This window comes from Desmodus rotundus, chromosome 5 (assembly GCF_022682495.2).
Source record: "Desmodus rotundus isolate HL8 chromosome 5, HLdesRot8A.1, whole genome shotgun sequence".
In the NCBI taxonomy this organism is placed as follows: Eukaryota; Metazoa; Chordata; class Mammalia; order Chiroptera; family Phyllostomidae; genus Desmodus; species Desmodus rotundus.
In genome coordinates, this window is record NC_071391.1 from 128,658,318 (window position 1) to 128,683,519 (window position 25,202).

Here is a 25,202-nt window from a genome sequence, read left to right on the forward strand (position 1 = left end):
TTTGTGGGATAGAAACAGTCAAAATACCGAAGCAGATTCCATACTGTTTGCTATTAAAAATCCCAGATTTGCCTGTAAGTAGATCTGTGGCTCTTCTCCAGGCAGGGGAGACATGGTCTTCTACCCCAGGGAGAGTAATGGGGAGGTTTCTCAACTCTCCTAGCGGAAAGTCTGCAGCACCGTCTGCTCATCTGGCTTCCACAGGACGCACGCGCATTCATCTTCTCGCTCAGATTCGCCTCTCGCCTCGGGGCTTTCCCTTCTGTTTGGTCCTCCATGTGCACTCCTAAGTTTGCCAAATGCACACTGGAGGCCACCGAAGATCTCTTTGCTAAAGAGTAGCTCATTAATGAATTAAATTCTTATCTATTTCAAAGATTTCTTTAAGAAAGAAAGGTTTCTCGGCAGTATATTCAACTTGCACAGCCCCAATTATAATCTTCGGACTGGTAACTGAGAATTACTTCAAAATTAAGACCTTTGTTAATAAATGCATATGCTTAAAGATTAAAAAATTGGAATTTTGCCCTTTATAACAACCTTTAATCTCCATATGTCTTTAACTGTTGTGTTATTTCAAACAGAAGGGTCTGGATCTCACTTGCCATCCAGAATCACACAGAAACCTCCAAAAACAAACATTTTTGTTGTTTTCATTTCACCTAAAAACAAAAACACAATGTCCTGAAAACACAGTGCTGTCTACCTAACATGCGGGAGTGCAGAAAACAACACAGACTAAAGACACAGAAGAATTTCTTAAAGAAAATATAAATTCCAAACCCATTTGAAATGTAGTATTTGACCATTAGTCAGGGGCTCAGCAACTAATTAGCTGAATGACTCTGGATGAGATGTAATCTCTCTAGAGATTTATGTAAAATTAGAATTAATGTGAGAAAACTGAAGTTGGGAAGGGCGGGAAGTCATTACAAAGTGAAGATGTTGAACATAAATCTGGACTATGGTCATTAATTGAGTGACAGAAGAAAAATAATAACGACTATTATATTCTTAACCTTGTTTTATTTTCTATCATCTCCACAAGACTGTAAGTCTATGAGGCAGGAAGCATGTTTGTCTTTATCACCATGTTATCCCCTGGGCCTAGAACAGTGTGGATTCCGCATTGGAGGAAAGACTAAATGGGCCTGAACTCTGGTATCTGGTATTATAATCCCACCGTGGTCTTGTCTTTTCAGTTCTATGCTCATATAATAGAGGCATTTGTAGCCTAACCGAAAAATGAAAAGGGAAGACACTGGTAATCACTGGATATATAAACTAGGAGACTAATTAAGCCTTGCCTAAGAAATACATTTCTTGAAATATTATTAATGAAAACAGGTAAAAACTCTTCAATTATACTGACAGTGAAAATTTATATCACAAGGAAAGGGTCAGTGGTTAGTTAAGATCAAATGCAATAATATAATGTTGTAAAAATTCATTTAATGACGATGAATTTATTTAAAAATCTCTCAGCAATTCTCTATGATAGATACTATACTCATTTTATATAACAGGAATTTAAAACATAAGAAATTATCCAAAGTAACATAAGCTATGATCAGGAAAATTGGGATTTGAGCCCGGCTACCAATGTTTCTAATGCCAGCCCCCTTTCTAGTGTACATCTCACATTCACTGAGAGTCTACCAGCTCTCAGATATTGAGCTGAGCATTGCTTGGGTAGGAAGGCAAATTATACTTTGGCATTAATAAATAATAGATGCTCCTCTCCAACCATGTACATGATAAGACAAAAATACATTTTGGGAAATTGATATTTTTATCTGAAAAAAAATCAAAGTTTTTCTAGAGGTCTAGCACCTATTTATAATAAAGGAATTGTACAAAAAACAGCACAAATAAACTCTTTAAGGTTAATGTTTGATGAAAGCCCACAATAGTTAATGATATAAGTAAAAAGTGCACAATTGTCAATAGTATGGAAATGTTCAGAGAAAGAAATCATGCCTGGATGAGACAGAAGACTTACAGAACCTCTCGGTTGTATGGTCATCAGTGATGTATTAAAGCCCATTGAGTTCAGCCCACTAGTCATCTGCTTTGATGCCTTCATGTTTAATGAGGCATCAGGGCCATCTTTGATGTAGGGTTTCACTTAACCTTCACTGAAGGTAAAGTAGGGAGCTGAGTTTTATGAGCTAACCCTTCAATCTGCAAGCACAGGTCCAAAGTTAGTAGGACTTTCATGCATCCAGAACCACTACTGTAAAATTTCCAAAGGATTCTAAAATCTTTATATTGCCCCCTTTTTTATCCCCTGATTTTATTATCATGGGAATTAGCAAAAAAATCCTTCAAATACAAAGAGGTCTGTCTGTTCTTTCAAGGATTAAAGAAAGATGCAACTGAGGAGACTTTCCTGTTTCATACCAGCCTTGTGAAGGATAAATAGAAAATAAGATAAAAGACAAGCAAGCAAACAACAACAATAAAACTCCCTGAAAGGGACCTATTAAATGAGGGTATCATTAAACAACAGGGTATGCTAAATTCCTAGTACTTATGGACAAGGTAGAAAGAAGGATGCATAAGAGAACCTGGAACCCTAAAAAAGCCCTGAGCCTGAGAAGCAGAATTATCCTAGATGACTTCCATGTGATAGGTTTATTTTGTTTTTAAATCAGAAAAAATTTTCATTTTATATTTCAATGAAATATAGCAGCAATACTGACTTCAGAACAATTTTGAGACCCTAGCACAGGGGTGTCAAACTCACTTTCACCAGGGGCCACATCAGCCTCTCAGTTGCCTTCCAAGGGCTGAATGTAATTTTAGGACTGTATAAATGTAACTACTCCTTAACTAGGGCCAAGGAGCTCAGCACTGCTGCTGAGTAGAAACAAGGTGCCAAGCCAGATAAAATAAGGTGGAGGGCTGGATTTGGCCCTCGGGCGTTGGGTTTGCCACCTGTGCCCTAGAGACATTTGACAACGTCTGGAGACATTTTTGGTTGTCAGAACTGGTGTGTGTGTGTGTGTGTGTGTGTGTGTGTGTGTGTGTGATAGTGCTTTCAGTAGCTAGTGAATAGATACAGGGATGTTACTTAACACCCCGCAATGCACAGGGTAGCCGTACAACAAAGAATTAATCAGCCCAAAATCTCAACAGTAGGCCAAGGCTGTGAAGCCAAGCAGTAGAGCAAGAATTAGAATCTAAGCTTTTTTGTAGGTACTTTTCAGATTTCTTTGACACGTCTGATTCAAATGGAGCCTAACAAGCAAATTTCAGGAGTGACCTTGTTACAAGGTGCATCATTTGTCAGTGTAACACTCACAATCCTTTTTCTTATTTAAAATGTACCATTAGTTCTTTCCCCCCAAAGGCTTCTACAACTTAATAGTCAAGACACATTATGGCTGTGAAATAGATCTCCTTATCATCCTGCTTTAGATAGGAAAAGAAACATTCTACAGTGTTTATAAGTCATAAAGAATTCTAAATATCTCCCACTCAACACATTCAGGCAAAATTATGGCATAATTTCCGTGCTGGGTGGCACTCTTTCATACCATTACGTGTCTAGTGAACCAACGGTAGGTAATGCACTATCTTCCTTTAATCAAATCTGCATTGTAATTTCTATAAAAAAATCAATTAAACACAAGAAGCAATTACTTATTTTTTATTACAGCATAATTTACTTTCCCAGAACAGCAGCATAAAAATGTGAGGAACGATCTCATCTATGTCAGTGTATTTAAATTAAGTATGCATATTTTTTAAAAGAAATGCAAAGGAAACACTGCCAAGTGTGCAATATATTACCTCTACATAATCCCCCATTACATCAACTTTATGGGTGGATAATATGGTTTAGTAGCAGAAGCCTATAGTTTTTTTTAAAAAATTATATTCACTATAATGCTTGAAAACCTTTTTCAGACTCCTAGAGTGAAAATATAATTAGGGAACAATTTGCTCATCAACCTCATCAAATCAGTTTTATGAATGACCCACTTAGGTGTCACATAAACTGTAAAAAGCAATTTCTTCCAAGCCTCACAAATCCATCCTTTTTTACATTTCTATACCTATCTCTACTCATTATCATCTGAATTTTAGGAACTCCTTGCTTAGTATGAATTTATGTTAGTTTAGGAGACTAACTCAGGTGACTGTCCTCCCAGCTAGGACTCTATAGTCTTTTCACTCAAATTCATCTTACACTGTGGATCAGTGGTTTCCAAACTAGAGCTAGTATCAGAATCATGTAAGGTCTCGTTTAAGAAGGTGTGGAGGCCCCCGGATTTGCAGTTCTAACAAGGTCTCAGGTGATGCTGATGCTATTGGTCTGGGGACCACACTTTTAGAGAGCCAATATTCATCACCGTGCAACGATCTATGTGAGCTTTTACCCCGTGTTAGAGGCGACAGTTTATATATCTCTTCTACTTTTATTTTGTCACTCTCTTTCCTCATTAGGAAACTTTGATCAATCCTCTCCTATCTGAATGATTGAGTTTCTTTCCTTCCTTCCTTCCCTCTTCTTCCTCCTCATTGTCCTCCCCCTCATTTTTCTCTCTCTCTTTCCTATGTGACATCAGGTCTTTGATTATGCTGTTTCCTGTACCATGTATAATTCTGATCTCTTCCAACTCCACATTCAAAGTCCAGCTTGGCCATGAAACCATCTCTGATTCAAGTGACCTAAGACAAATCTCTTCTCCATAAAGAACCATTTGATACTTATGCACTCACTTTGAAGACACTCCCTTGTACACCTTGGTCCATTACTTAGTATAGTATAGTCTAACTGTATTTCATTACTTATTATATATATCATTTCTTATTTATGACAATGCCTGCTAGAATGATTGGCTCATAACTGGTGCATAATACATATGGTTAACACAATGATATAGTGAGTCAAGGGCTACAAAGCAGTATTGCATCACTCAAAGACTCAAAGTTCGAAAGTTATCTGATCAGCACAACCACCAAAGCCACCAGTCAAGTCTGGAGGAAATCAGCTCCCAAACACAATGCTGCTTTAGTTTCCTTATGGCGGCTGCTATTATCCTATTAATGGGGAAACTGTGTGGAGGAAATGAGAAATGAGCTTGGTCTGTTGTGAGGCTATCTGCATGTCTATCTTTAAGAGGATTTCAGAAACTGTTTTTTTTTTAAGATTTTTATTTATTGATTTTTAGAGAGAAAGGAAGAGAGGGAGAAAGAGACGAAGAGAAGCACCAGTGCATGGATACCTCTCACATGCCCCCCACCGGGGACCCAGCCCTCAACATAGGCATGTGCCCTGACTGGGAATCAAACCAGTGACCCTTTGGTTCACAGGCCAGCACTCAATCTACTGAGCCACACCAGCCAGGCCAGAAACTGTTTTAAGCATGCTTAAATGCTCCTTAGATGGCCACTATTGATAGAGGAAAGAAAATTTCTTAAAGTTAATTTTTATGTTTTTTAAAAAATCATCACCCAAGGCTATGTTTATTGATTTTAGAGAAGGGGCAAGGGGAAAAGAGAAAGAGAGAAACATTGATCAGTTGCCTCCTGTACATGCCCCAACCAACCAGGAATCAAAACCACAACCTAGGTATGTGCCCTGACTGGGGATGGAACGTGCAACCTGTTGGTGTATGGAACAACTCTCCAACCAACTGCGCTACCTGGCCAGGGCTTCATGCTTACTTAATAGCCTGGTCTGCTCCAACTCATAAGTGAGAAGTGTTTTAACTTTTCTGTCATGTTTTCTGTGTCATTCAGTTCTAAATATAAGCGATTTTGGAAGGAAGACCTTTGGGACCACTGATATGATGTAGTTTTCATAGAAAGTGAAACACCAGCAGAGCGGTCTTGAGAGGATGATTAATTTTCTTAGTGTCCTATTCCTCTCTCTCCCTCCCTCCCTGACTCCCTCCCTCCCTCCCTCCTTCTTTCTTCTAGATGAATAATAGAAGATTAATTCTCTGAGGGCTATAGAAAAATACCTCTCCGTCAATAGTGTTAAAAACTTTGGCTTTCCCCAAGTGATTCCACAAAAATAAAGTAACAGAGGAACTGTCTGAGCATTAAGGAATTTCTGTAAAGGTGTCCTTTACAGAACATTTAAAAGTTGATCAGATTTAAGGGCCCAATGTCATGGTGACTTCACATTAATGATCAGAATTTTCACTTTAATTTATTTTATAACCATGTCATAAATCCATGTGTTTGTGAGATTTTTCTTTTTTAAGAAACAATTTTCCTGATTGTGTGCATAATCTATTGCTACATGGAAATTGAGGCTGCATGTTTTTTCTAGTCATTTCTATATCATGGGCATGATGTTAGAAAGGAAGTAATGGCACTTCAAATGAATGTCCAGGTGTAGCAAGACAATGATTCTCAACCAGGGGGAGATTTTATTCCCTGGAAGACATTTGCAAATGTCTGACAATGTACTTGGTTGTCACAAAGGAGAAACCATGAGTTTCCACAGGCATCTAGTGAATAGTGGGCAGGAATGCTGTTACACATTTACAAGCACGGAACAGCCCATGGACAAGTCATTATCAAGCAAATGTTACATCATCGCCCTGGTACGCCATAGACACCACATATACACTAGCTTTCATTAGTTTAAACACATCTTGGCTACAAGCTTTTGCCAGAGAAAATGATCATTCTGAGATAATATCCAGAAACTCCCAGTGTGATCTAAGAAAATATTTTTCTTGTACATAAACATCTAAGTAATCAAGTTCCTCTGTCTATTGGAGAACTCAACTATTTAAGTGAGAGAAAGGCTGGTAGAGATTTTAAATTAAAAAAAATTTATATCCTGTTATTCCACAAAATCTTTACTAGGAGTAATAAAGCAAACCCTAGTTTATTGGGAAATAATCACCCAATAAAGAGTTAACTTAGAGACAAGAAAAAATAATGTAGTAAAAAATTAAGCTGTAGTTAACCTCTCAGAAGATTCCAACAGCAGTACAAATATTTGTAAACTTTGTTATGACTTGGAAAATTTAGACCATTAAAATCCCAAACCATTATTTTACTCAATAAGTAAAAATCCATTTTTTGTTTGAAAACCACTTTGTATAAAAGGAATATATTTCTACTTTTCTTAATCAGGGACTGCTTCTTAAATGTGTTTTTTTCAGGTCTTAGAGGATTTGCCAAATATTCAGACAAGCAATTGAGTTTCAGCACCACATGAAAAAGGAGTGACAATTTGAGTGTGCATCTCTGATCCAGGGCTTAGTTTCAGAACCACCTACCACGTTCCATGGACTGCTGAAACTTTCTGATGCAGCAAGGCAACGCTGCAGATTCTGTCTTTGCTGGGAAAGCGGGAGCACTTCAGGAGCCTAAGTAAGCAGAGCATTTCCTCACAAAATGAACTCCTTGGGAATTATGTATTGATTGATATTTCTGTGCAGATTGGTGAGGTCATATCAGAGACTACACCAAGCTAACTTGTCTGCTGTAAAATTACAGTCTGTCAACTCTCTTTTGAATAAGTTTACAAAGCCATTTTAGAATGTTTAAGTATTAAATTCAAATTTTAACCTATAATATCAGATGATTAGAAGATATGGATAAATACCTTGAGAAGCATTTTTCTAGATAGCTTTTGGCAGCAATTGATGAAAATTTAGTAATTTTACTTATTTATTGGTATAATGTTTCTAAACACTTTTACACAGTTTTGTCTGTCTATATATCTTTATAACCTTTTCTTTGTGGAGCTTAAGAAGATTGATATAGATTAATTTCCTCTGTTTATTTGGTAAATATATGTTATTTTTGTACTTTATTCCAAGAGTGCATATTAAGTTTCATCAAAATCTCATTCTATGTTTTGATTCCTGTAAAAAGTGGTGTTTGAGTGTATATCTGAAGGAAAGGCAGCAGTTTTAGTCCTAAAATGATGGCGAACAGGCACATTGACCTAAGGAAACACCTGCACATTTAAGGGGGTGGGGACGAGCCCCAAAGTCAGAGAGAGGGATCCTCTCTGTGAGGGACGTGTGTGTGAGAACTATCCACCAATGATACTTGAAATCTGAGGTGGGCTGGAAGGATGTATTCAGCATATAGTATTTGTTTAGGAAATACTTGTTGAAGTCAATTTCCAACTCTAATTATTTGACACTTCAAGATATCCTCAAAAACAGAGACAGCCCTGGCTGGTGTAGCTCAGTAGATTGAGCAAGGTCTGTGAACCAAATGGTCACTTTCACGATTACCAGTCAGGGCACATGCCTGAGTTGTGGGCCAGGTCCCCAGTAGGGGGTGCATGAGAGGCAACCACACACTGATATTTCTCCCCTTCTCTTTCTCCTTCCCTTCCCCCTCTCTAAAAATAAGTAAATAAAATCTTAAAAAAGGAGATGTAGCATGCTATCCTTTAAAACACACACACACACACATACACAAACACAAACACTCATATGTATGAGAATGTTAAAAAATTTATTTAAGCCCTAACCAGTGTGGTTCAGTTGGTTGGGTGTTGTCTCACTGAGAAGTCCCTGGTTCTATTCTCAGTCAAGGCACATACATAGGTTGCAGGTTCAATCCCCTGTCAGGGCATTTATGGGAGGCAACTCATCACTGTGTTTCATATTGATGTTTCTCTCCCTTTTCCTCTCTCTCCCACTTCCTCTTTCTCTATAAATATATCCTCGGGTAAGCATTTTTTAAAATTTATTTAAATTTACTGATTGTTAAAGGATGTTGTGTATGGAATTTGTGGAAGTGAATGACAGAAGTGGTTTCAGAAAATAAGTGTTGAGGAATCTGAATTGTACAAAAGTCAAAATTTAATCTTCTATGTCTCTATGCTCTTTGACTTCTGAGGAAGAATAGATTTTTTATCTTGTAATTTTAATTCTCTTTAATTCATTGCTTGCACTGATTCAAATATATTTTAACATTCTTTAATGTATGCAAGCATACCATCAGAATATTTATGGTTCAGAGAAAAAAAAAAACACCCCCAAAACGAAAATAACTTATGATACAAAATTACAAGGTCTCCTCCAATACAAGTTGTTATTAGATGAGCTGTGCGCCCCCACCCCTAAAATACTGAAATCATAACTCTCAGTAACCCAGAATGTGACTTTATTTGGAAATAGGCCCTTTTCATAGGTAGTCAAGTTAAAATCAGGTCATTAATATGCGCCCCAATGCAATTGATTGTTGCCCTGATAAAAAGAAGATATTTGGAAACAAAGACAGACATGCATAGAGGCAAGACCAGGTGAAGACGCACAGTAAGGACACCAAGTGCAGACTGAGGATTGGAGCGATGCATCTACAAGCCAATGAACACCAAGGACTGCCGCAAACCACCCGATGCTCAGAGAGGTACGGACAGATTCCCTTACGGATTCCAAAGGAAGCATGGCCCTGCCAACACATTGATTTTGGATTTCCAGTGTCCAGATCTGTGAAACACTAAACAATTTTGTTGTTTTAAGTCTCCCAGGTTTTTTTTTTTTTAACTCAATACAGTAGTCCTAAAAAACAAATACACCACTTTCCAGTATTTTCCAGTGGTAAAATTCTAATAACAATTACAAAAGCCTACTTTTCTGCTCACTCTTCTTGTAAAACTACAAGAGACTAATTTCTTCTGATTTGATTACATTTACATACAATTTTAATTAAAGAACTACTAATAAATATTTCAAGTACAGGAAAAATGCACTTAATTCTTGGTGATGATAATTTGACAAGTCTTTATCAGAAAGTTTCATTGGCATATTTATTTATCTTTCTGTTCTGAAATCATGGGGAAAACTAGAGGAAATACTCATGCAAACCCCAGAAATAATTAATTGAGTAATAAATCGTTCACCATTGTAGGGAGGAGATCATAGATGCCTATCTCATCTCTAAATTTTTCCATTTATCAATCATAGAATGAGGAAAGAATAGTAATTTCCATCCCTTTGCATTTGCAATGTACATATAATTTATGGAGTTACTCATTGTATTTTCTAAGACAATTTCAGTGTTTAGAATTCTCCTGAGTTCTCTCCCTTGGCAGACAAAATGAATTTTTGGAAGATTTTCAAAATAACGTCCTTGCAAATGAGATCGGTGAGCTTAGCAGAGCAGGTTGTTTGAGGTTAGCGTTGCTGATTGCTACCCCTTGCACCATCAAATATATAAGATCATAAGGGAACCTTACATAGAAGATCAGAAATAGAATGTTGGCATACCAAAGCAATTTCTATTTCACATTTAAGACAGTGCTTTCAAAAACAGCATGCACTTTAAAAACACTTCTTAGTCTCCTGATGATAATCCACGGCTTTGATATTTTTGTTATTCCTTGGGCTTTTGAACTGGGCATTTGACATGTGAACATATTCATACCATTCGGACAAACCTTAAAGACTTTCCTTCAAATTCTCTGGGTTGACATTTAGATTATAATGCATTAACTAAGTGCTTTCAATATCCACAGTAGGAAATGGGGGAGATAAGTAAATATCACTGTGATTCTGTTCCTACTTTTCCCCCTTTCAAACAACAAATCAGTTCCGTAGATGAAATAAATCTTATAAATATGGTTCCAATGATAAAAGATTAAGGTGCAAGTTTTTGGCTTTTTTTGAACTAGATCAACTGTTAGCATCATTAAGATTATATTGTTCACACTTGCATTAGGTGAACCATGGGATATATGGAGATGAATAAGCAAATATGAGCTTATAATAATAAGAGCTGCCATTTATTCAGTTTTTCATGTATAAAAAAGTATTATCTGATGCTTTGCAAATACTACCTTGCTTAACCCTCTTAATAAACCAGTGAAGTAACTATTATTATTCCAATTTTACATGTGGGAATATTATCCCCAGTGCCATATGGGGTTACATATGAGGGGCAACATTTGACATTTAGTCTCAGAATCCATAGTCTGGATCTTTTGTATATATGCCATCCTGAGTTTTTTACTGACAATTGTGAACTTTGCCATAAAGTCAGCACATACCCCTCTGACTATGTGAATGCAGTGAATACTGTCTGCTTTCAACAAAAACAAGAGGAAGCAGAAGTACAAGACCGTCTTCAGGCAAAGAGAGGAATACCCAAGTTTGTCTCTCTTTTTTTTTTTTTGCTACTTCTCCTCCTGATTCCCTCCTCACTATCCTGACCACTAAATCAAAACCTTGTGCTTTGACATTCAGACATCTGGGGGAGCCATATGCTCTTTCCCCATTTACTTATCAAAACTGCTTCTCTCTCTCCAACGGGTTGCCCTCCCAAGTAAAAACATTTCTATCAGCAGTTGTTACCCAGTGACTGAACCTGTGAATTGAAGTCTCCTTCTTTCTTTTAGGGCCAGTGTGTACTTCTAAGAAGCAGCAGTGCAAAGTAATAAGGAGGGCAGGCTTTGGGGGGAGTCTTGGGATTTGAATTTCTGTTCTGCCTCTTTCACTGTGTCACTGACAAATTGTTTAGTAAGTTTGTGCCTCAATTGTGTCATTTGTAATGTAGTCTCAAAGCCCTAGTGTGGGAATTGAATGAGATTATATATGTGAACTGCTTAGACTAATGCCTGGCACACAGTAGGTAATGTATGAATTAGCTGGCCGTTATTATCCAAATGTATCTCTCATTAATTACAAAATTGACAGACATATATCTTCCACTAAAGAAACTGTATAAAATAAAAAATAACATGCAGAAGTATGAAAGAGTTACTTAGCAGGATCTTATTTTAAACCTCTGAAATCATGTCACACACAGGCTTTTGGTACATAAGATCACTTCTATGAAGAAGTAAAATAGAAAATATGTCACATAATTTAAGATGATTAACTTTATCATTAAAATATTTTTTCATGAATTACCTATAATTTCATTATGAGTTAATGCTTGTTGAGTGGGGGATTAGAAAATAGAGAACAATAAATATAAACTTGAAAATGTATTTGATAAAAATTACAGAGACAAATATTTATTCCTCAGATTCCATAACATTCTGGCTTTTGTGACTTCTAATCCTGACACCTTTCATGATATACTGTGTTGGCCACTTTTATGGAGTTATTCTACTTTCTTCCTTAGTTCCCAGACTTTTAAGAGTCATATGGAAGTATATTCTTTTCATTGAGAGGCCACAGCTACCAATACTTTTTCTGTCCTTCAAGCTGAATTATTTCTCAGCCATATTCACAATTTTAGTACATAAAATTGACTTTGATAAAATCTCCAGTGACGAACAATATACAAATGTGTTTGAATGAAGGACACAATTCATTGCATTATACTTTAAAATCCACCCTGCCAGCTATAAATAATCTAAACTACTATGAAAGTGTACCTTTTAAATGTTACACCAGGCATGCTTTCTTCCAATTTGCTGTAGGCAGGGCTTCAAACAATGCCTCACGTTCTGATGGTCAACCTTAATACTAGCGGAGGAAAACATTCACTGTGTATCAGCTTGAGCTGGAAAAATTTCTGTTAAGAGTGTTTTGTCAACTAATGATGGCTTTCACTCGTTATAAACAAATGCCTCACAACTTAAGACATATAAGCTTGTATTTAAGCATTTTTGGTAGGAAACCCTATCATCATAATATATACTTTAACAATATCTTTAATATAAAATGGCAAAACACTTATTTATAATACATTTTTTGTTATTATTATTTTCCTTTATTTTTAATTAAATTTATTGGGGTGACATTGGAAAATAAGATTATATAGGTTTAAAGTGTACATTCCTATGATACCTGATTTGCATATTGCTTCATTATTGTTATTTTACTCACAGTGCATTCAAATGTTTTACTTTTACATAAGCCCAGCTTCCCCTCTCTGCTCAGTCTGGATTATGACTGGAAGGAATGCATCCAACCCTAAAAATGGTAGATGTATGGCTCAGCTGAATGCCTTGCTCAGAAATTCTCCTTAGAAGTATTTCCACAATTAGCAACCTAAGTAAATTTTAAGGAAGTACATGAAGTGTATATTCACGATGAGTTGTTATTTCCCCTCTAAGTTTACTTAGAGGGGTTGCCTTCCATCCTTCCTCTCTCTCTCATTAGGCCATGCCTGAATACTCAAGCCTAAAGTGATACATGCTCTCCATTTTACCTGTTCTCAGAAATACATGACTTCATACATGATTATAACATTTTGTATTTTTAACTAATTGTTGATAAGTATTATACTGGTTGTTAGCTCTTTAAAGTCAGCTACTTTATGTTGAATGTCTAATTTATCTGATACGATATTTATTCCAGTGTGAAAAATATGGTTGAAATTAAAAATGTAATTTAATTAATTTATTTTGCTTTAAAGGTGGAAATATGGAGGTAGTATACATTCCAAAAGGCCTTATAAAATTTATATAAAAGGCAGTATCCTTGAATATTCTAGAAAAGTCAATGGACCTCTTGAAGTCTGTAACTCAGGTTGAATATTTTATACTTCTTTCTTGCACTACTACTTGTCTTTCAGGTGTAAGGAAGAAACTATAAAGTTACAAGAAAAATTTGCTTACCTGTGCTTTGCAGAAATCTTACCTATAGCACTGAGGCTTATACTCAGGGATAAGTCACTGACAGGTTCTGGCCTTAGTGTAGCTGAGGTATACCACCTGGAATGGCCACTTAATGTCAAAACAGTAGGGTTCCCACCCCAACGATGATGATGAACTTTAAGAGTTTTATGCTGAGTCCCAAAAGGTGTTAAACTATACGAACTGATGTAAGTCCTGAAAGTGCATGAAGGGATGGTAGTGGTGCATGAGGCAGGCAGGCCCTTGTGACGGAGAGTCCCCCAGCAGAGGAGGTGAGTATAAATACTCTTTAAATACGTCAGAGCGTGAGCATGCCCCGGGAGCACTCCACAGGGCTGAACCTCTTTCCGTGATCCTGCTCTACTATATAAATCTGACCTAACACTGCTTGTCCTGGCCTTGTGTTACTACTTTATTGATTCTTGACACCAATGTAGTAGCATGAGTTAAATCCTATCCGATTGCAAACAGGCATTATATAGGGATAGAAAACTTAAATGTCCACAAGTACTAAGTAGGGTATGTATATAAATAAACATATGTGTTTGTTTATAACATATTTGTGTGCAACAACATAGAACACAACCTAAAAACAAAACAAAAAAAATGAGGGCATACGCATTCTAAATATACCTGTCTTAGACTCTTACTGCATTGGGAAAATACTCAGCTGGTCTTTCTAAAAATCTCATTTGGGTAAAGTATACTGTCATTTAAACTACATTTTAGTATCACTAAATAAAAACTCTCAGATCAATTTAGTCAGCTCTACCCACATAAGTAAAATATCTGGCTATAATATTTTAGATAACTAAAATAATTGGCTTGGTGGACCACCCGAACTACTTACTGACCTTCAACACACTGACTGAGTCGCTGAAAACTGTAACAGACTTTAAGGACCTTCTGAATGAGAAAACAAACAATCACAAATCTTGTCAACCACTCCAGCGAACAACGTAATCTTCACTCGTGTAATTCCCTCATGACTCTACAAAGAACTTTTTGGAAAAGGCCATTTCTAAAAGAATGTTTGGGGAAAGTACATAGTACTTCTAGCCTGTTAAGTTTCTTAAATGGGTTCAGTAAAACATCACATGCATTGTACAGACAGAGTTTATAGATTAAGGGGAAGTTGAAACAGGTCCCTTTATGAAAGAGAATAAAAATCTATTTAAAATTCATTAATAATCGATGATTTTACCAAGTCATTGGAATGAAATAAGTCTATCTTGCTGACAATAACTGTGCTAAAGGAAACTTAAGCAAGACCGTAACAACTTCCCCCAAGAACAAATCGAGATACTTGATGATGTCTACCTTAAGCCCCCTCAAAGCTATGTGCCCAAATACTTTTAGATCATGACACCTACAAGCTTCCTACATACAACTTAATAGCATCCATTAAAGATTCTGTGTCATATGAATAGAGAAAAAAGACAATGAAAATAACACAACACAATTCATATCTTATTCTAGAAACTAAGTGCTAACATGTCAAATTCTCTGTTATTGTTTAAATGTCTTTCCATGTTTAGACAGACTCAAGGTTTAATGTTTTTGAGGCTATTAAAATTCTCGAGTTAAAATTTGGTTTTGCTCTATACCTGCAGGCTCCACAAGACATATAAAGAATACAAATACTATCCTAGAGAAACTAAAGTACTTTTGTGGATAATCAGCTCTAAGGCACTCCTGGGCCAAAGTAAAGGATGACAGTTACTGTGATATACATGCCTCGGAGAGACAGACCAGGGTCACAGACACGCTGCACAATAATTGCCAAACAACTGTGAGATGGCAGTGGTTTGCAGTCACCACCCTTCATGAGCTGAATCCGAATGGATCTCTGAAGTAGGAACAATCCACTACACTTTGTTCTCATGTTGGTGGAAACAGAGGTATACTGTCAATTGTCTGTATAGAAATACATTGTTATGTTTATTCATTTTAATGGGCTTTGGCTCTTCCAACTCAATTTCCTCACTGAAAGTACTAGTATATTCCCTTTCAACACATGCACATTCAAGTAAAGAACACATGTATCCATTGATAGAAGAATATACTCATATTCTTCAGATGATTTCATTGATCCCTCCCACCATCTGTTACGGATGAATTTAGCTCCAAAACATTCTAAAACAATCTTTTGTTGAACTTGGAGTACCACAAATCTGAGGTCCAGCTAATTCTAAGAATGTCTTTGTATGTTAAAGATGCTGCTTTGAGGCCAATGGAAGCTACTTAGAACTGAGTAATTTATTCTTTCAAAAATGCCTGGAAGGGTTGCCTCAAACTGTCTAAAACACAGCATTTAAGCGCATACACACATACACACATACACACCCACGCACACGGGAAGAAAGTTTCTGAATTACGTAATAATATTTTTCAGTGTTTTGAAACTTGAGAGAGAACCAAAGGATGTTTATTACTGAATTGTGACTTTCTGAAGAGTCAACACCTGATACTTCAAAAATGTTAATCTCTGCAATGCATGATTTGCCCCCAGAAATTCATCTTATAAGATAAACAAGCCCAGTAAGTGACAGTATTAGCAGAAATCCCTGGCTGAGTTCCACATAGGGAGGGAGGAGCAAAAGTAGGTTTATAGTTGTTCATATGGAAAAATAATAAAATAATTAAAAAATAATAATATAAGAACAAACTGTATTTTGCATACTCAACACAGAAATTAATCAGCATAATAAGCTAATATTTTAATAAAACTGTTTGCATCTTACTTTGTAAGCATTAATAAAAAAATGCATACTTTGGTAAGTGGGTCAGATAACTTAAAAAAAAACTATGGGGGGGTAGTTCCCCATAAATAATGATCTCATTTAAAAAGTTCAAATATGCCAAATTATATCTCACAAGGTGGAAAAAGTTATAATTGGCTTGCAGACAGATAAAATGTGGAATTTTTGCTTCAATTCCTGAAATACAACATATATCATTTCTCTCAAAGACCTGCTAAAATAACACTGAGACTTCCTTGAAAAATCATTGTGACTTAAATTTGTAATTTCTAAAATCTTCTGGAGATTGGATCTTGCTAACTTCCCATCTCTCAATTGCTCATACACTTAAATACAGTTCTTTTATTCTTCCTAAATCTTAGCATTATTGCCTGTAACCAATATAGGAACATATTGCAGACTTCCCTTTGCCACTGAGAATGTTTATACCACACTTATATTATGAAAATAGTGCCAAAGACCTGAAGTTGTTACTATAAAACATAATAGTTGCAAGCAGTGTTCTAGAGTTATTTCTGAATATTCTGCTATACAACTGTCAAGAGTACTGATATTCTTTTTTAAGGGAAAAAAAGTAATACTAAAATTTATTTTCTGAGCTCACAAATTTAAAGGAACCGTAACACCTTGAAAGTCTTTGTATAAACTTTATGTGAGCTAACAATAAAGGTAATAATCTAAAGGACACTTTCAGAAAGTCAAATATGAAAGATAACTATGTCCAAGGAATAAGCTATTTTCTATTGGAATAAACAGTATTTCATTAATTTCAAAAACAGCATACTTTACTTTTTCCTTTAATAGTCTATTAGTGGTATCAACCTAAAATAGAAATGTAACTTCATATTATATGAGACTTGGGTAGAAAATGAAAAATTCAGAAATAATGAAGAAATTTTAACATACATAGAAGCATGACAACTTGTGATCATCAGTAAAGATAACTGATTCTACTTTTATCCAAATGTTGAGGTCTACCTCTGCCTGTGCACCTTCAGAATCTAGTTTAAAATGAAACTTAAATTTCCAAGAACTTGGTTATATGTTTTTACTTTATTTAAATGTTTAGTTCCATGTCGTATATACTTAAATTTTATTACTATATGCAACCATCTAAATACCAAGTCACCAGTCACTTCTGTGATTTTTAAATAGGTTATATAGACAGAACATGACTGATATATAGCAGCATGTGTTCTCCCACATAATGGCTAATTTAAATATATGGAAATGATATCTTTGTCACACATATACATGCAAATCAGGCCAAACTGTTTCCCTAATAAGGTCAAGAAGTAAAGGAACCAGAGTATTAGAAATACATCCAAAACTTATAGAAAAAGTACATTACGCAAAGGCTTAGAAAAGTCCTGGTTTTAATCTTAAGAAAATTTGTTCTTTGTCCCTGTTCAATATGGTTAACAGACATCATGTTTCAACAATCATAGTGGATGCCCTTACTATACACTAAACAATTCAAGAAAAAAATCAACTCAAGTTAAAACTAACCTCTGAGAACTTACTTTTCATGACCACAGCTATTTTAAAGCCTACAAAAATATTTTGAGGGAAATATTATTGACAAATTTCACTTGGAAATATACATAAATATTTCTGATTTATGGTAGAGAAGGCCATTCTTACCCTAAAAGCAATGAAAGGAATCACTAAGAGAAATATGGATGAATCTTGTTAAAAAATAAAAGAAAAACATCTAGATTATAAAGCACCATCAAAAAATGAACAGGCAAATAATAAATGGGGGAAAAGTTTATAACATATATACAAAAGTTGCATAGATTTCATAATCATTATACTCTCAAAAACCAATACAAGGATGTAAAGGACAATGAAAAAATTGGAAATCACATAAATATTCATTTTATAGAAAAGAAGTTAAAAAGCAGCTATGAAATGATGTTTATAAAAGTTATTCCACTAGTCCTGGCTGGTGTGGCTCAGTGGATTGAGTGCCAGCCTGAGAACAAAAGGGTCATTGGTTCAATTCCCAGTCAGAGCACATGTCTGGTTTGCAGGCCAGGTCCCCTGTAGGGGCTGCACGAGAAGCAACCACACATTGATGTTTCTCTCCCTCTCTTTCTCCCTCCCTTTCCCTCTCTCTAAAAATAAATACATAAAATATTTTAAAAAATTATTCTATTAAACTGAAAAACACATATGAATGGATAAAAATGGGAAATATATATAAATGAGTATGTATGTGTATATACAAACATTTGAATATGTATAGATATATAAAATAATTATATTTTACATTTTGGGTAGATAAATAACTCATACATATACATGACAGAGATATAAAATAGCATTTGACTATATATAGTACATACTATATATATATTCTTTCTATATAAAATATACATAATTGCATTTGGCTATTATATAATAAATATATACATATAAATTCATTTGACTATTTTATGTATATGAAATTCTGTTTTCTTATGCAGTATATATTTATACTATATTGCTAGATAAAACCATCTAAATATCAAGTCACCAATTGCTTCTAATATTTTTAAATAGAAAATTATATAAACATAAGTTTGAACAGAGTATATTTGTTGGGAACCACCCTGCCTGGTTTCAGAAGCTATAAATCCCCGTGGCTAGGGCTGAGTCAGAGAGAGACCTTGGGACCATAAGCCATTAGGGAGATAAAGCTTATCTCCCTGGCAGGGGCGCCACCTCTGCCCACTTTACTTTACCCTGCTTGGCCCTGAGCCTGACCAGTTAGCCAATGATGGGTAAGATTCCTCAAGGGAGGGATGACCTAAGACAGGCATGGCCATGAAGAGGTCCACAGGGAAGGACTTGGGGGGCTATAGAAAAAGGGGGGATGGACCCTCACCCCTTGGCTTTGATATAGCCTGAGTCCTCATTCTGTCTGCAAGAAGTCTCCTAATCTCTTGGCTACCTTACTTCCCCTGCCTGATTTAAGCCTGAAACAATGACAGAGGGCGGTACAGTCCTGTGCCTGAAAGGGCGGATTCCCCGGGGCAATTAGGCCTAAGAAAGAATACATAAAACCTTGTGTAACCTGCTTTGCTAATACCCTAAATTTAAATGATAAGGGTCCAAGCTTGAAATGAGTTTGTTTCTCAAAGTCTTATAGCCCTTTAGCTAACTGACCCTGACTCAGAATAAGCCCTCAGAATTCTTTGTATGTTATCTATTGTTTGATCCTCACTGCCTGACAATGATTGATGAGCTTTACCTGTATTCCTGTGCAAATTGAACTCAATAAAAGCCTATTGAGGAAAAGGCTCTTGGCCCTTCTCCTTTGAGAGATCGGCCACCTTTCCTCCCCAAGCAGATCATGTCTTAGTAGATTTATTTTCATCTGTGGGGGAGGGGGCCCTGTGGGTGGAGCCCCCCCATATATATATATATATATATATATATATATATATATACACACACACACACAAAATTATAAAAATATACTTGTATATATTATATGAAATTTTATAAATAAGCATATACATATGCTTATTTCCACATACATGTACATTTACAAATATATATTTTTTCACATATACACACATGCTATACATGCAATTTAGCTATTAATGGGAAGAGAAAAAATTAAAAAAACAAAATAAAAGTTAAATCTCAGAAAGGACTAAATTGATATAGCAACACTGGGTTTCTCTATAGGTCATAAAAATGCTTATTTTTATTTTTGTTTGATTCTTTTATAATTTCAAAGTGTTGCAATAATATATGATGCCTTTTTAATAGAATACTAAAATATATTTAAAAGTTTAAATATGCATAATATCATGTTTGTTGAGTTATATAGTTATACATGGTCATACGTTTAGTAAATATTTTATCATTTTCATTTTTGTCATTATTTTTTAGAACTTCATCAAAATAAATACAGGCAAGTAATAAACTATACTCCAAGATTTTATATCTTCATTTTGTACTATATTCTCTTCTTTATTGCTTTTTCTATTTTAATCAGTTTCAGTTTTCCATTGGTTTTATTAGCAATATGCTACATTACATTTTCATGGCATGCATATAATATGTAGAACCATATGAAAATTACTTTCTGTAAGTAAAAAAGTGGTTGGTTATTGGCATTTTCATATGGCTTTAACACTTTCCAAAGTGCAGTTTTATGCATTCTCCCACCTGATCATCAACCTTGTCATAAAAGAACATTATATTCACACTAAAGAAAAAAAATAGGGTTTTAAAGAGTCCTTACTAAATCTAGAGGAACTAGATCAACCCGGTATGTTAAAGGAGCAGTACTTTGATTGCTGGTTGAAGATGTGAATGCACTAATGCAAAGCCATTATCGTGGATAAGATCTACATTTCCATCTTCCCTCTACAACCACCCCAACACCAAAAAAACTACCATGATGATAACCATAGAGCCTTCCTTCAATGAACTACTGATTACTGCTTTTAGTGCTTTTATTATTATGACTAAAACAACAGATTTGCTCTTCTCACTAGTCTATGTTTGTAAAATTAAAGAGTAGATTATAATCCAGTTTTATCCAAAAAATAAAAGCTTTTTGCTCTCAGTAAGAGAATACAAAAATTGAGGGCAACAATTTGTGGAAATGTGATTTGAGTCATTCATTCCATTTTATGGTAACTATGGCAACTGCATAGAAAATGCAGCAGCCATGCACTTCATCAATGATAATATATGACCAGGCTTTCTTCTCAATTTTTAAAGCAATATAAATTATAAAACTTCATTCATTACCAAGGTTGAATAGTATCCAAGTATCCAAGACTTCTACCTCTTTCTTCTTTTCATTCCTTAAGCCCCAGATGTCTACTTTGAAATTAATGCATAAATAAAAAATTATCGGGTTTTTTTATTCCACTACTTACATATTTACATGGCAGACACAGAAAGACTTTGGGCAGTACATTCTGGAAGACCACAAAAAGAATTCTGGGAAGTAGAGAATACTTTCAAGGAGTCTATTATAACACATAAAATCTGAAAAACCCATCCATTTCTACCTGCCTAGTTTCTTTCTATATTCATATGCATATCAGAGAAAATTGTGCCTAAAACTTGGGCAATTCTCTTATACCACTTGCAAATATTACTTCAAGGTTCTCACTAGAATATTTAAAGTAATTGAAGCTGTAGACAATAAAGTTATTATTTTAAGATATACAGAAGTATTTAATACATATTTCCCCAATTTGCTATTTTGAGAATTATCAAATTCAAATACAGTTTTGTCTTCCTTATTTACCTAGCATTTTATTGAGAATATAGTGGACACTATGGGTTTGACTCAATTATTTACCTCAAAGGGAAAAAAGTTACAAAAGTATTTGGAAAAGAATATGTCAATGCACTTTCTGTATCATGGCTCTATAGTATGGAATCAGAAGGCATGTCGAAAAGAATTCTCAGAACTATGTCATGTAACTGGAACATTTATGAGGAAAAATCCCTTCCAATTTTGCTGCAATTGGAAGAAGACTTGATATCTTTCTATTTTTACTTTTTCCCTGTGCAATCGAGTTACAGTGATTTACCTTGACCATGTTTGCAATAGTCCTATTTCATCGTTACTGTTCCCTCCTTTATACAAGCAAGCTACATTTTGAAACGTCCTCAGTATTTAAAGCAGGTGCACTCTGAATGATTATGGGTGTCATGCACACAAACCCAGACAGTCACGAGTCTCCAATGAACAAGTGCATCAGACAATGTGACAGCAAAGGCAGTGGTAATTATAAACGACCTATTGACATTACATGTTTTCTAACTCCCTTGAGGATGACGTACATTTTTTAAAACTTGTTATTGGATAAGGATGAAGGAAGTGAGTTAATTAAAATCTTTATGGGTCTTGTACTTCATATACTATGACAACACAGTATCAATATGTGAGAGGTACATTTCAGGCATTGGGTCACCCCTATGTCTTATAAATCTGTTATTTAAGCATCCATGGCATTTAACCTAATTTCTAATTCTATATTATTAAAATGTTTATATTTACATTTCTGGTATTTCAGGGAGAATGCTTTAAAATAACTTAAAATTGTGATCTTTAATAAACTTTACCTTAAAAGCATGAATAAAGTAAGTGTTATGACTATTTCAAAATCTGTGTGTGGTGTGTGTACGTACTAGTAGGGAAGGAGGGAGGGAGGGAAGGCCAGGGGTGGGAGAGGGAGAAGGGTGGCAAGGGAGAGAGAGAAAGAGAGATTGAGATTGATTTTAGGAGAGACTAAAATTTCATTAAAACGTACACTTAAAAATTTGCTTAATAAAGCCAAGCATTCTTTTCAAACAATTTTACCCAGAGAATGAATAGTTTTGTATAGACTCAAAATTTTCCATCTGAAAGGACAACCATGTAAAAGAGCTAGTTCTTATTCCTGGAAAACAGTGCTGTGTTTATGGGCCCACTTTCACTCTACCTGGATAGTCCTCAACTTTTAAATAAGCATCTAGTAAGAGCTGAAGTTTAATTAATGCAACCAAAACACATGAAATGAATATTATTCTTTCTAATTGCATTAGTTCTAAAATACTATATCTTTTGTTTTCCTAAGAACCAGAGCCCTGTAGTTTCCTCTCAGTGCTAAAATGAATAAATTCTATAATGATGAGTCCAAGTCACATTAGAAAACATGCTATGGATCCAATGGTGACCTATATCTAGTAGCTTTGGCAGGATGATGTTAAAGCTTCTCATATTTAATATAGGGCTTTCAGTGGATATTGCACCTCAGTTCACACACTTCATTGGTCCCTTTGTGCCTGACCTCACAGAATGAAGGAAAGTGCTTTATGGTGAGAGGACAGGAATTCTTAACAGGATTGTTCCTCCATCATGAAAAAAGCATCCATAAATGCAATAGCTTGCAGAAATCATGAACATATCTTACAGGATATCTTAGTAGGAAACCAAACAATAAGAGTAGATACAGACTTGAAGGAAAAACAGAGCAAGCGTGGTTAGAAAGCAGATGCAGCTCATCTGTTTTTTCCTTTCTTCATTCTATATTAATGAAAGAATCTTCAAAGCTTACTGATTGTTTGACTTGTGGGGCGAAAAGCCTATATCTTCAAAAGGAGAGGAGCCAAGAGCTGAAAGAAGAGATTCTTCCCATGTTTATGCAGTTGACGGCACCCAGACCAGAGAAGATTCTGGCCCTAATACTCTGAACATTTGGGCCATGAGTTGGTTATTACTGTGTCCTACAAAAGGCCTGACCAAGAACTATTTTTGCTTTATTAAAATAAAAGCCGAGATTCCAAAGTTTACTGACTTGACAAAAGTCCTTCCGTTCAAGAAAGTAAAACATAGATGATCCATGGAGGATTTAGGTATTGTTATTACCAATACTGGTAATAACGCTATGCCTTAACATTATTTACCAATAATGCCATAACATGATTGGTAAATTACCTTTAAAAATATCATGAGATCTCTCAGATGGTATAAATTATGTAGGGCTCTCAGAGACTACAAATCATGTTACCATCTTCTCTGTGTGCTCATGACTGAATTTCCTTCTTGGGGTAAATTTGACTTCTAGCAATAAGAGTGAGGAGACCATGAGAGAGGGAAAGAAAGTGAGCAAGAGAATGCTATCTTAAAAGGAGAATTAGGATGCAAATACTTTCTCAGTTATATTCTTAGTCTTTGAGAGGATAATAAGAGACTACTATGAACAATTATACACCCAAAATTGAATGGCCTAGAAGAAATGGATAAATCCCTAGAAACACACAACCTAGCAAGACAGAGTCATGAAGAAAAATAAAATCTTAACAGACCAATAATGAGTAAGGGTATTGAATATGTAATCAAAAATCTAACAAAGAGAAGGGCAGGGCTAGACGGCTTCACTGATGGATTCTATCAAACATTTAAAGAAGAAGGCCTTTTCTCCAATATCAGGAACAAGTCAAGGGTGGTCAACTTCCACTTCTATATAACATTGGCAGTCTTAGAGAAATCAGGCAAGAAAAATAAATAAAAGCCAACCAAATCAACAAACAACAAGTGCTGGTGAGGATGTAGAGGAAGGAAAACCCTTTTGTACTGTTGGTGGGAACACAGACCGGTGTAGCCACTGGGGAAAGCAGAATGGAGTTACCTCAAAAAATTAAAAATGGATTTGCATTTTGACCCAGCCATCCCACTTCTGGAAATACATCTGAAGAAACCCCAAACTGTAGTTCAAAAAAACATAAGCACCCCTATATTCATTGCAGTCTTATTTACAATCATCAAGGTATGGAAGCTGCCAAGTGCCCATCAATAGATGAGTGGATAAACAATTATGGGACATTTGTTCAATGCAATACTACTTGGCCACAAAAAAGAAAAAAATTACCTCTTGTGACACTATGGATGGGCCTGGAGAATATTATGCTAAGTAAAATAAACCAGTCAGAGAAAGACAAATACCACATGATTTTACTCATATGCAGACTCTAATGAACAAACTGAACTAACAAGCAAAACAGAAACAGACTCATGGACAGAGAGCAGGATGACAGCTATGGGGGCAATTTTAGGGGGTACAAGGATCAAGCAAAAAGATAAAAGGACACATCAACATGGACAACAGTGTGGTGATTGTGGGGTGAGGTGGCTTAATGACAATGGGAAAAAAGTACAATAAATTTAAAAAACAGAAAAAAGAAAATAAAAATCTTTAAATTTTTTTATTAAACAAAGAAAGGGAAAAAATGAGTAAAATCATGTGTTCCCAAATAATATGATTTTATATGTAGAAAATTCTAAAGATTCCACATCAAACCCTCTCCCCCAAAATCTGTTAGATCTGAAAAGTTGCAGGACACAAAATCAACAGAAAAATTAGTCGCATTTCTGTATATTAACAACAGACAACTTGAAA

The 25,202-nt window shown here is 35.4% G+C and overlaps 1 protein-coding gene across 23 annotated transcripts in view; it reads right to left on the reverse strand.

The window, feature by feature from the left end:
- The window catches only part of NRXN1 (neurexin 1), a 1,071,808-nt gene that overhangs the window by 831,975 nt on the left and 214,631 nt on the right, over positions 1 to 25,202 (reverse strand). The window lies entirely within an intron of this gene.